Consider the following 13,912-nt stretch of genomic DNA (forward strand, 5'->3'; position numbering starts at 1 on the left):
ATTGTCTCGTGTTCTCTGGCTACTGCTCAATCTCCTTCCTGGCTATTATTTTAGAATGATTGATGCCATCGTAATAGGTGAAATAAAAAACACTCCTCGAACGACTTGATGGTCGATTCAAGAGAACACTTTTACGATAAATGTCTTTCTCTTGTGGAAATTATCCTGTATACTATATGCATCGCCTACGCATAGCATCTGTTTGTTTCAAATATTATTTAAAGTAAAAGCAGCGTAACGGAACTAGTGATTTATTAATTGCTGCAAAATATATTTGGCGTTTTAAATGACTTTATTATGTTTATTGTTATTTTTTATAAACTGGCAACTCACAGAATTAAATATGTGACATATCTTGATGTAACATAGAACTCCAAATTGAAATTTTGTTAAAATCTGCGATATGTGTGTAAAGATTCAATCTTAATTTCATTATATATTATTAAAAAAAAAATGATAATTGCGGAGTCGCAAATAATATCGCTGTAAAGAATACATAAAAAATCAAAATGACTTTATTTCGATTCTTAACATCAATAAAGTTAAATTTTGGAACACAAAATCATTATTTTAATTTTTATAATATCAAAATAAAGTTATTTTGACTTTCTCTTGACTTAGTTCCTTAGGAAAGACTACTTTTTTAAATAGTAATAGAAAAATTTTTAGTCATAATAAATATTTTTATTACGTTCGACCAAAAGTAGGGAGTAACCAAGAAAAAGTAGAGTATTCTCGAGATTAATAAATGGATCTAAACAACATATACATCTCAGCTCCCGCAGCGATCGTGACAAATACCGACCACAGTCCATCTGCCACCGCGGCTAAGTTTGTTTCACGTACACTGACCTCTCGGCTGACCCGAGTAAACCTCGCATTGCCGCTCCACAAGCTGTCCTCTCGCGGCGGGCCATTTCACGCCAGCCACGTAGCCGACGTAGCGCAGAAGTGCATTCGTGCGCGCATGAAGGTTGTACAGTCCGTAGGAACGTAGTCACATGCTTGGCCGGCAGCACAGGCTGGCAGGTATGCGACATTGAGCCAAGGCCACCGTAGACTGCACCGGCAAACGGACGTTTATAAGTGCGGCACACACTGCGTGCGGATTACGCGCACATCATCCCGAGGTACGCGTAAACACGCAGCCTTTCCTCATGTGCGTGCATACGTGCGTGCGTACCACGAGAGAGTACATGCGTGCCTTCAGGCGAGTCTCGTGCCCCGCAGGTGAATTTGCACATAAGTAGGTACGCGAGAGAGTCGTTCCGGGTGGTGTCGTTGCGTGAATGTGCACAGATGCGTGTGAAGTCTTTTTAATGCCGCTTAACTCATTGCCGAGAGCCGAGAACGCGATGAAAAATGATTCTGATTTTCAATAGATTTTTAGAGTTGAAGTGGCCGCAACCTAATTGTCTCTCTCTCTCTCTCTCTCTCTCTCTCCTCCCTCTCTTTTTCTCTCTCATAATTAAAATTATATTCTAAACGAAATATAACGTTCCATTATAATATACAAAGGAGTTTGATCAGAATTATGTGAGAGGAATGTTTTGAATACTGAAAAATGTTCATTCCTTGGAATCTCGGCGTTTTCTATTGTCAGAAAAAATCCAAAATCAAAAGAAACGATTTTTTAGATTTTTCTTGAAGCTTAATAATGTAATATTTTTATAAAGATACAATATTTTCATTAAATAATAAAATCCAATGAATGCTCTCCGTAGCCTGTGCGTGTTGGACTTTCTCTACTGTAATTTCTCTTTTCCTGCCTGCGGTAGTTCTTCTCGCTAAACAAGTTCGCCCTTCGAAGAACTAGGAACGATGCTCTTAAATTGGTCACCATAGTGATGTATAGGTTCATCCAGATTGGTCGTATCTGCCACACTCATCTTTCCCCTCTTCTTTGCTCGAATTCTAATGACCGCACGTTGATGCAGGTTCGGCGAATTTAAGAATTTTCTAGCTAAATTTGTTTTGGCAGTTTAAGTTACATGTGCGATTATTGCTTTATATTGTACAGAGTATCTTTTTATTATTTAGCAATATAATATTATATGTGATTCTCTTTAATATTATATAACATTTTTAGCTATATTAATGTAATGCATTTTATGCTGGCTGAAATTAATTTACAGAATTAAATGATCAATCATAGACTCTCAATTATTGAAATAATACAGAACACTTGGAATTACAAAAAAGTTTTGCTACATTCCTTGTTTAGTCTGTACTTCGAATAAAAATTCACATATATTATCCAATAAATACTCAATGTCTACTTTTCTCATTTTATTATTCTTCTAATTGTTAGCCATTAAAAATTTGATTTCACGCGCAAGTATGCGGGCGCGATTAAGCGTCATAAAGCTGCCGCTGTCCGAGAACTCATAATTCGGCTGATAAATCAATCGTGCGCCTCGATCGGTTCGCCGAATACAAGAGCGAAAGAGTTATGACGGCGTATCGTGGAATCTACCGGCGCTCTCTCGGAATTCATGGAGAAAACTAGAATAGCCCGAAGGGCCAGACGTAGGGGCCCTATTATAGGCACCTATGCCGCCACTTAAAGTCCTGAACCACAGAACCGGATGGGAGAACCACCGGTACTAACTGTGGCTGCAACCGTTTTCGAGCACTTTTTGTGTCTAGGGCTGAACCGTAACGTTCCCTCGGATGCTTCGTCCCTCGTTAATTCGTGTGTGCGAGGTCTCGTTAGAATTCACAATAGACCGCACGGGGAACGCTCTAAGGCGTTTTGCAAAAAATCTTTCCGACAACTAGAATTTTATAGTGTTTTACACATAAAACGAACCGACACGCAAAACGTATTTCTATTAAGACTAATTTACTATCGTTATAATTTTTTTGAGGTTGTCTATGTACATAAATAAAATTATCCTTTAAGATGTCGATCTCAATCATTGATTTAATCACGTAATCACAATTAAATTTCATTTTCTTTTTTCCTACTATTTAAAAAAGAGTGGAATAATGTATGTATTTTAAAATTAGATTACAATCATATTTGGTATGATATGATTGTATTATTAATTAAATAAAAAAGAAATAAAGACATAAGGTATTAGTGAACTGGTGACTCAAATGGAAAAGGGATAAGACTACATGAAAAAATAAATCAAAAACATATAGAATAAAATTTTTTCATGTGAGGTTTTGCTTTCGATAAAATTGATTTCAAATATTCGTTGGCTTTGAATACTCGACTATATTTCAACTTAATGATGTCATTGTAAATTATTATTTCTGTTCATATTATTTATTTAGAATCATTCCTTTCCTAGTTATACTATTAGTTCACCCTGTATATGATATTTTTTACTTATATTAAGAAATAATTTTGTGAATATTAAAATATATAAAATACAAATACGAAATTTATTATAAGAAAATATTTCCATATTTTCTGTCATTCATACTTGAATAATCGAGATGCCGACGATTAGCTTTGATCTGATTGTTTAGTTGATGATAGTCGACAATTTTTCAAGTCTATCTGGCCCATGGGCAAAATCGGATATCAAATTAGTGCCCTAAAACGCAATCATTAATCATAGTTAACTTTTTGACCATCTTAATCGTTCTCGAAAAATTATAAATAGCAAATTTCGTGAACTGTGTGAATCGATTGATCGCGGCCAGAAATAATCCTGTATTTTTTAAGCCTTTAGCGGCGATATTCCTAAAGCAGTATGAATACGTTCTGATATGCTCAAAGTGAAACCGTATATCATTTCAACAAGAAAAATTGAGAATCCCTACAATGGGGCGCGGCATGATAATTTAGGGAATTAACGAGGTATCCCAATAAATCCAATGATTGACGATTCCATTTAAATCCTTAGTGAGAAAGGCAAAGAAAGCCGAACGGCGAGGATTAATCCTTTCCACAAGGGTTCTCCCCGAATATCAAAATCGATAATAATCCCACTAACAATTCGCGATAAGATAAATCGAATCTTAAATGTAAAACAAAAAGTTGAAAACGAATATAATATTATGAGTCCGACTAAATCTTGTGAAGTCCAAATTCTTTCGTTATTCTTTCTCAACGAATTTTAGTGAAATAAATATTTAATTGAATTTTTACAAAAATTTAATTCCCTAAAGCTTATTTGAAAAATTAATCTTAAATTTAAAAAATTATATTTAACTCTATTACTAGTTTCTATATAATTTACAATGCTATTCTCTATAAATTATAAAACTATCTTTATAATGCTATCTTTATAACATGGAATGAAAAAACGAGCATTATGAACTGAACAGCTAATTAATCAGTAACTTTCTCTTGTTTACGTTTGCAAAATTATCGTTAATCCCAAAACGAGCCAAAATCGCAGAGTTCTTACTATACTTATAAAGTATGAATGTTATCTTCCTTGGCAGATTTCCGAGAAGATTCGTCAGAATTGTGAATCAAGCCGTGACTTTCGCGTCTCGAGAAAGCGCGATGAACTAGCGGGCACAGACTTCCTCGATACAACACAACGCGATGCACATTTCCACGAAACCAACAACCGACATACGACGGCGGATCAAGAATCACGTTCGTGCATTGTAATCAGGGACACGCGCTCGAGCTAGGGACCTGCCTTTAACCCGGCGGGTTAAGTATAGTTTTGCCCAACCCCGTTCACCTCTTTCGCTCATTGCGGCTGGCGCCCGTCGATTGATAGAAACGAGACCGCGGCACGAACAAGTCATGGCCTTTCTCGGAAGTGGTGCGGCCTTGGCAGGATAGGTCCGGTGAAACGGTCGCATCCAATATTACGCTCTGTGAACGTTGCAGTGTTGCACGCACATCGTATATCGCAGCCTTGACTTCTTTCTACTATTCAACATGCTCAGCAGTTTTCCTGAATCTTTAACGAGCACACTTGGAAGAAAATTGTGAACAGTCTCCATGGTATGGAAGAGTCTCGATCGAGCTCGATATTTTCTTTTTTTTTTTCTTAAAGATGAAACGCCAAGCGACAACAAACTTCGGCGCCAGGTACTCTCCGGCAATGACCTTCGACTGAAATTAGTACCTCGGATTTGTTCTTGCCATGACAAAGAGGAGCATCTGTCTAGCCATGACATTAAGCCATCAGTGTCATCGATCGGGAATACAAAGCTTTTCTGTCATCTCACATTCAATGATTTTGAAAATCGGAAATATATATATATATATGTATAATTGCAAATTGCGCGGAGAAACATATAATTTTTAAAACAATATTAATCTTTTGGTATCACATAAACTATAGCATTTTAGTTAATGTAATTATCACATTTTGGAAAGCAATATGACATACTCAAATTTATTTTTATTCACATATACGCTATAATTTTTTTATTAATAAATCATTAATAAAACGATTATAGCATATAAAAATAAATTATAACGTAAAAATTAATATACATATATCTTTATGTATATTACGAATTAATTCAATTAGCAATACTAGTTTATAGTAATATTGATAATTCTTGTCTATATGAAACAAATTAATTTATGATTGTTCAATATTTTAATACTATTTAAGAAATTTCTATTTTAAATATAATTTTGAAAAATTCAACGTCATAGTGTTGTAGAATATTATTTCATTCTTAATTATCATTCTTGTTTTTTTTTTAATTATCATTCTGCGGAACAATTGTCATTCGTACCTATCAGTACAGGATGAGCATAGTACCACGCTCTATTTATGAGTACTTATAAAGCTACGAGCTTAACGATGCTCTTTTCCTAGAGACAAACCGTTCGTTCTGGAAGTATAATCTGCGAGCGACTGCAGCAAAACGGGTCTCCTCATTGTTAATTGCGTGGAAGTAATTAGACTGCGTAAGTCACTAATCTAAAGCATCCGTCATTCGTGCGCATTACTCTTTCAAATGTTCTACGTTTAGAATTTCAGCCAACTGTATGTAATGATCGATCGTTAAGCAACGGATACAAAGGTGAAAATTCCTACGAGCCATCCGGTGAACATTACCTGTGAGAATAATTATCCGTTGATTCTAAACTGTGCCATTATTATCGCTTGATTAAATCGTTTGTTATGATTAGATTATAATTAAAAGATTTACATAAAATAGTACTATGCATTATGTAGATAATTATATATTTTTTCAATATGTGTAATTTTGATTTTTTATACTTGATATTTTTTTTTGTAGAAGCTTTAATTAAGTAATTTAATCAGAAGATTTTCTGATTAAATCTATTAAAATTCTTGAGATAATCGAAATTTTGATTAATAGAATTTTCTAGTTTATTAATTTTCAATCAAGTATTGATTCAATCGAACAGTTCTCAGTATACATTAAATACATTCAAAAATAAATTATTTATCTAAAATCGAATCAAATAATTGTGTTAAATAACAATCGCGTAATGAACAGATTAATAATTAATAAATATATTGATAAATATTCTCAAAAGTTCTTGCAATTAATATTATCTAATCGACTATGTTGAGCTAAATGAGAGCATATTGTACGCGTGGGTTGAATAAAAAGTAGGTAAAGGGTCATTTTCAAGCAACAGTGGTCGGTTAAGCAACACACGTTTAACGAGGGTCAAGTGCTGAGACAATTATATTATTACGGCAGCATTGCATGGCGCTTGACTGAGCGGCATCAACGTGTGTATGTATATCGTTAGTCTATGCGTCATTATATGACTGTATACATGCAGGCGTGTCAATACGTCCTTCCCACTTAATTGGTCTCAATCGGTTGCGACAGGTATTGCACACAAAATAGTCGTCCAGTCATTCCAATATAATCGCAAATTACAAATAAACCTAACGCAAAGCTCTCTCTAATTACGTAAATACGACTGCAAGTTCATTAACAGTTTCGTATCGATCTTGCCAATATATCAATTCATTTCTCCGAAATTGACATTAGACCCATTCAATTATAAATCTCTTTGTTAAATCTTTTTAGGTTAAAATGTTAAATGTTAAAATGTTAAACCGAACAAAACTGTAATTTTATGCTAACTAAATTTAGTAGGCATAAACAAATATTATTGTTATTTACCAAGCAGAGAAATTCTTTTGCAAAAGCAACTAAATTTTTTGTTACATAAACAAAATATTTAGTTGCTGTTACAAAATGTCTCAACTAAACAATTTTTCCTAATGTAAGTATAGTATTCGTGTATATTCCTTTTTTATATGAGTTACGTCATTTTGGCTCCTTGAAACTAATTACTGCCTTTTAATTAACATAAATTAAATGAGTCATATATATGCCTAGCAATTGTGTTATAAATTTTGAGGTAAGCTCCGGAAGATTAATTCAAGCAATTACAGTGCACAAATAAAAAGAATCATTCATGCATCATTGAGATACATGTACGAGCGCGCATGAGGAACACTCATTTTATCACACATTCGTTACATCTGTTTCCGCGCGGAATTACGCAATTGTTACGCATCCGTGCAGGCATGCGGCACGATGCGCATGCGATCGATTATTAATATCGCCGCATCGCGAGCGCGCGGTTGAGATACCGTAGGTCTCCCCTGTATTTTAAAGGGGTTAATACAACTGTATCGTTTATCAACGACAACCACAAATACGCCGAATGAAATACGGTCGGAGTAATAGCCGCTGTAAAAACCCCGAATGCCCCGTGGGCCCGATCGATAACGCCCACACACACGTGCGCGTACGGCCCCGCAACTTTCATTCTCCCGAGAGACTGAGAGGACCGATAATTCGTGCAAAAACTTCAGATCATAATTAAATCTATCTCGCGTATCGGTGACTTTAGAGATTTCACGTCCGCGAATATTCTTGTGGCGATATTTCTGGCCGAGTTGTTTTCATTTCGCACATATCCTCCAGTCAAAATCAATTGACGGTAAGTATAAGCCGGACGATGTATATAATTTCACTTTGTGCCTTCACAAGAGAAGAGAGAGAGAGAGAGAGAGAGAGAGAGAGAGAGAGAGAGAGCGCATCAGGATCGAATATATTTCCGAAAGTAATCAATGTAATTACAATTAAAGATCGTAACAAAAATTTATATATTATTATATTTTTATTTAATTTATTTATTCAATTATAATAATTTTACATCAGTTTATTATTATATTATACAACAGCTGATATATCATATGACATTTTATAAGCATTAACAATTTTTTTTTCTCTTTATAATTAAACTTTTAAATTATAGATTTTGATATAATAAATCCCTTATTTTGAATATTTTAATATAAAATGTATAATTTTTTCTACAAACTTTGAAGAAATACATGTCATACAAGAAATCGAAAAAAATTACGTTAAATATTTGGCATAAACATATACGCGCAATATGTAAGCAATGTAAATATACGAGCATCCATTTATTTCTCATCGAGCTCTTTAATTATAAAATTACCGAAGACAATCGCAATTGTATTTAATGCCCTCATCTCGTTGCTAATTCCTTCGAAGTGATTCCCGCGGAATAACGTATTCAGAGTTAAAATAAATTGACATTAAGAGAATTACGTATAACGACAACAGCAATATGCATTGACATGTGACGTCATTCTGTATTACGACACTTCCTCCACGTAAACAGGCACCCCTTAGTCAATATTAAGCATAAGTGGATAAAAAAAGTTATATGTGACAGAGTGAACGAGCTATTGTCTTCTCTTTGTTCACCTTTCATAGCTGGAAAAAAATTGCGCACAAATATTACACTCGAGAAATATGTCATCGGGGAAATCGCAATGTCATGTTACTCGTTGGACTACGATTTCAACAAATGTCTTAGGAAATGCTCATAGGAAAATGAACAGTCAGTGAGACAAGAGCATAACGCGCAGTTCTCTGAAAGAAACCGGATATAAAAATTAAAATTATATTTTAAAAAGACATTATACTAAAACATATTTCATCGTAGTATAGTTCAATCATCATTATTATTGATTATAATCTGTTGTCGAAATATACTTTCCACGAGATTTTTGACTAGAGTTTTAGATAAAAAAATCTCTAAATCTTTCGAATGTACCAAGATTTCTAATAAATATCTTATTTTTTTATATATAGCTACATCTTCATGATTAATTAGATATTTTTTATTGAATTTGCATTTAGAGATTGATGATGAAAATGACATTGATCAATCCATCGTATTTTTATATTAGTGAAACTCTCGTAAAAAGTTTGATCAACAACAAGTTATAATTAATAATAATAATGATTGGATATATCAAATAAATACATTTTAGTTAATGTATATTTATAATATATAACTTTAATTCTTAATATACTCTTTTTTTTCAAAGAACTGCTCTTGTGTCGACGCTCTTGTATCACTAACTGTAATTAACCTTATTCAAAACTAATTAATTACAGAAACTTACGAAATACAGACAAATACTAAATTTAGAAGAATAATATCAAGAAGAGAGTAATTAAATTAAATATTCTTTAAATCAAAAGCATAAAATGTTCGATATCTCGACGTAGCATCTCACCGATAAAAATGTATGCAGCAAATAATTCCAATATGGATGTTAAACGGATATATCTTAAGACGATTAACGCTTTTTTCTCGTACTGCATCATCAAACTGCATTTAATTAGGAATCAATTTTATGCTGTTGCATGCAAATAACTCGATAAATCCGAGACATTCTCACGTTTGTCTGTATGTTGTTTAGCCAGCTTTCGATCGTTCTTCAAGGTGATCGTCTGAAAGTTTCGTCTGGAAATTAATATGATTATTCCGTCAAGGATAAACTCTGAAAATGAGGCACTTTGTATTCTCGTTAAATGAATCTCAATGTCGACATGAAATAAAAATATCGAATGACCCCGATGTAACCAAAGTGATACTTGAAAAAGGAGATTCATTTGTTGTCCAATCTTTTTTAATCAACATAGTAATAAACATGTTTCTACATTTGTAGAAACATATTTAAATAGCGTAGAAACATATTTAAAAAATAGAGAGGCAATAAAGCAATAAAGTATATTTTTTAGATAGAGTTTATATATTATTACATCCTATATAGATAATTCTATCAGTAACGTTTGCAATATTACTGCAATATTGCTGGAACATATTAATATTCTTGTAATATTGTTGGAATGTTGTGTACTGTATGAGATAATTACAAAGGAAACTTACATAGTAAATCTAATGTAACAAAATTGATTCTTAATTAAATTTGTTTAATGTTTAATATTAAAAAAACTGATTATATCCAAGATTATTTTAATGTGGACTTTTCCATAAATTTTGGAGAATTACGGTACAGAAAAAGATTTTCAATTAAGATTAGATGTATGAAGATAGATTTGCGGGAATACTTTAATTGTTTTACGCGATAAACTGGGAACAATGTAACAAAGTCAAATGAACGCGCCTTGAGACGGCATTATGAAGATTCGGTCGACTTTGAGTTGTTGAAACGGTACCGTTTTAATTCACTGCCGGAAATTACCATGTCAGCGGGGCATGGCTGAGGACAATCTAGGCCGAGTAAAGAGAATGAAACTCACGAATCCGGACGCGGTGAAACTGCTGAAAACAACTAAATGTACCGTTCGTGGGAATGCAGTACATCTTATGCGTTCGTTAAATTTATAATGAGCGGACATGCTACGTTGATCTGACCTAACGAAGTGAAAACCGCAAATTACAAGAAGTCATATATCTCTTACAAACAACTTTTAAAACGTATGCTGAACTAAAAGTATAACACACACACACATACACACACACACACACACACACACACAAATTTTTTTGCAAGAAAATAGTGATGGCTCTTCTATCAAGCAATGCACTGATTAGAAATGCAATGATTCTTACGCGATTCAAAATCTCGAAAGCGACGATTTTTCGAAATAATTATAAGCTTGATCAACGCGGAATGAACGGAACAACTCTCACCTGATATCCGCAGTAATTTTTGCAAATTTATGCATTTAAGACACTGATATATCATGCCACATTCCTCTCGCATGCACGTTACTAAATTTCATAAGATAAAGGAAGCCATGTATATTTATACACTATAAATTATTAAATCCTACTATGCGCCAACGAAATGAAACGGAAGCGAGATGGAGCCGCAGACAAAGACCTTACGTTATCCGCACGCGTCGCTCGGCTCCGGTCTGTAACTCGACATACATAAATGCATGAGGAATGCGCGCGTGTCGTAGACTAAGCTTCGCTAAGTTACTGATTTTAATAAATCCGCTCCCGCATGTCTTATTTATTTACAGCTTTAGATTTCTACTTTCTTTTTAGTTTAAATTAGAGTGCTTTCTATTTGGTTGACACAAATTAACAGTAAGTCGTTTTGTCTTTATTTATCATTGAATGCCAAGAAAGATAGAATAATGTTTATATATATTGACTTGTGTTACTAAGCATCTTTAGTAAAAAATGAATTTTTTTCTCTGTAAGATAAATGTATCAGTTAGTAGATAATTAGTAGACATGACCTAATTATGAAATAACAAAAATTTGTAATATTCATTTTTTAATGATATGTGACTCTAAGTAAATTCAATGTTTACAAAAATTTAACAGAGTGAATTTATTTAGAATTATATACATATCATCAAAAACTTAATATTCAAAATTTTTGTCATTTTGTTCAATAATTGGGTCATATCCACTAAAACTGATACATTTATCCAGATGTTCTTAACTTCAATATAAAACGTAACCCCTCAGCATAATCTATTTTACTTTTGCATGCTTAGACCTATTTATTCATTCTTTCTTTATCTTAAAAAAAAAATAAAAAAATAAATAAACGATACGTGTTCTCAGGATTCAATTTGCAGCGATTAACGTTTATGAGAACGAATCGTGAGTAATGCTTATTCTTCTTTTCTCTTACATCATGTTACACATACCTCTACGGGGAGGGGCATTTAATTCTTCAAACTTTTCTCCCTTCCCGTTCAATCCATTCATTTATTATATATATATATATATATATATATATAGTATTCTCCCTCGGAGTTCTATACAACAAAAATTGTGCCTGACCTAAGGCTCCCCTACACGCATACTCGCCATACTTCCTACACACATCGATCGCGAGGTAATCTATCCAAGTCGAAATACCGTCGACGAAATCGAGAGGAGAAGTTCTCACGTTACTCTCGACTCGAACATACGCATTTACCCGCCTCCGCATTTATGTGCGTGCGTGTGCTGTTTACGCGGCCCACGGCGCGCACACATACTCACAATGTATGTATACACACACATATACACACGTCCTTCTCCCATCTTTTCGTATGTATATATATATATATATATATATATATATATATGTATATATACGTATGTACGTAGATCCTTGGGATGTTCCCAAGCAGCGCGCGCTTTTTCCGCGGTTGCGCAACGCGGCGCATCTCGCACGAGCTCTTCCTGAATGCATCTGACGTAACTCTTATATATCCGCGCACTCGGTGGATCGCACGTACATAATACACCGCCGAGGAGGTTCCTCTCCAGCAGAGGATCATCCGGATAACTGTGCACGCCCCGTGGACACGATGTGGACCGCTCGCTCTCTCGCTCTCTTTCTTCCTTTCTTTCTCTCCCCCCTTTCTTGTTCTCTCTTTCTCCTCATCGTCGGATGCTGAACTCGAAACGATTATCAGCGGCCGCGATCTCGATAACACGTCGCTCGGAGCCGACTATCGCGGAGTAATTCGGAACGCGCTGAGGTGATCCTCGGGATTCTCCCTGGATGTACGGCGCATTTTTGCGCGGCGCGATCTGTGTGTTTATGAATCCCCTGGGGATGCGCTTTCGCGCGTTACGGTGTTTATCGTCGCTAAATGTATCCTTTCGCGACGGAGAAGAACAGTTACATTTTTAATATTACGGTCGAGAAGAAAAATTATGACACAAAAAAGAGAGGTCTTTTTCGAGTCATGATGTTCCAACATCAGGAGCATCTCTTATTTGTTTTTATATGGTGCAACATATTTTTTTTGCGATAACGTTTAATGTAATATGAATAGGTTTTGAAGTTTGTCAAATAAAAATCGAAGAAGACAATTTTAAATAATTATTTTAAAAATTAATAAAATAGTCAAATAAGAAAAAAAGATTAATTCTTTGCTTTAGCAACGTGTCTGGTAAACCGAAAAAAATATTAAATTTTAATAAATATTTATTTGAATGGTTTTAAATAAATATTTATCAAGTGTAAATATATATGTATTAAGATATAAAAATAACTATTGTCTCACTTTTCCTTGCCAAATTTTATAAATTTATATAATAATTATTAAAATAAATTAAAAGATAAATTCTTGTTTATCTCCTTATCCACAAAATTCCACTTATTTATTTATAAGTCAAACCAGGAATTCAAGTCAACGTTACTATCATTTTTAATTAAAACAAATCGCACCGGAAGTAGCTCTGCAAATCGTATACTGCTAGAACCTACGACGTAATCTCGTATAAATGCTAGAATTATGTATCGCGAAAATCGAAGCATGTTCGATGTTGATTTGATATTCGTAGATTAGCGGGCCTGGTGTACACGTACACGTACATTGCTCGGAAAAAATCCATGTTCTTCTATGATTTTTCCCGCCGAGAGTGCGCGCAATAAATCGCCGGCCGCGTACCGGAACGTTAGATCTAATATTGATGATTAATCGCCGCTTGGGACCGTGGCTCTCTCGGAAGAGAATGTTCCGTTCCATCAAAATAGAGGAGCGCCTCGGCATCTAGTTAACGTTATCGTCGCAATCGTAACGTTCGACATTGTACCTAACGTTGATCGTTGCGCTCCGTCGCATTTTTCTCTCCTCGGTTAGATAGGTAGTTGGCGAGAAGGCCAGTTGCGGATTTATCAAACATGATGTCTCTAACGCGTAGACTCTTGAT

General features: G+C 34.4%; 1 long non-coding RNA gene across 1 annotated transcript; it reads right to left on the reverse strand.

The window, feature by feature from the left end:
* Positions 1 to 2,949: 2,949 nt before the first annotated feature.
* On the reverse strand, positions 2,950 to 11,956 carry LOC147908122 (uncharacterized). The gene is made up of 2 exons (XR_015546658.1): positions 9,504 to 11,956; positions 2,950 to 8,691 (listed from the first exon to the last, which is right to left on the reverse strand). It is a non-coding gene; the product is annotated as an uncharacterized LOC147908122 (long non-coding RNA).
* Positions 11,957 to 13,912: the final 1,956 nt, after the last annotated feature.

Source organism: Acromyrmex echinatior, chromosome 11, assembly GCF_024713525.1.
Source record: "Acromyrmex echinatior isolate Ae372 chromosome 11, ASM2471352v2, whole genome shotgun sequence".
NCBI classification, from domain to species: Eukaryota; Metazoa; Arthropoda; class Insecta; order Hymenoptera; family Formicidae; genus Acromyrmex; species Acromyrmex echinatior.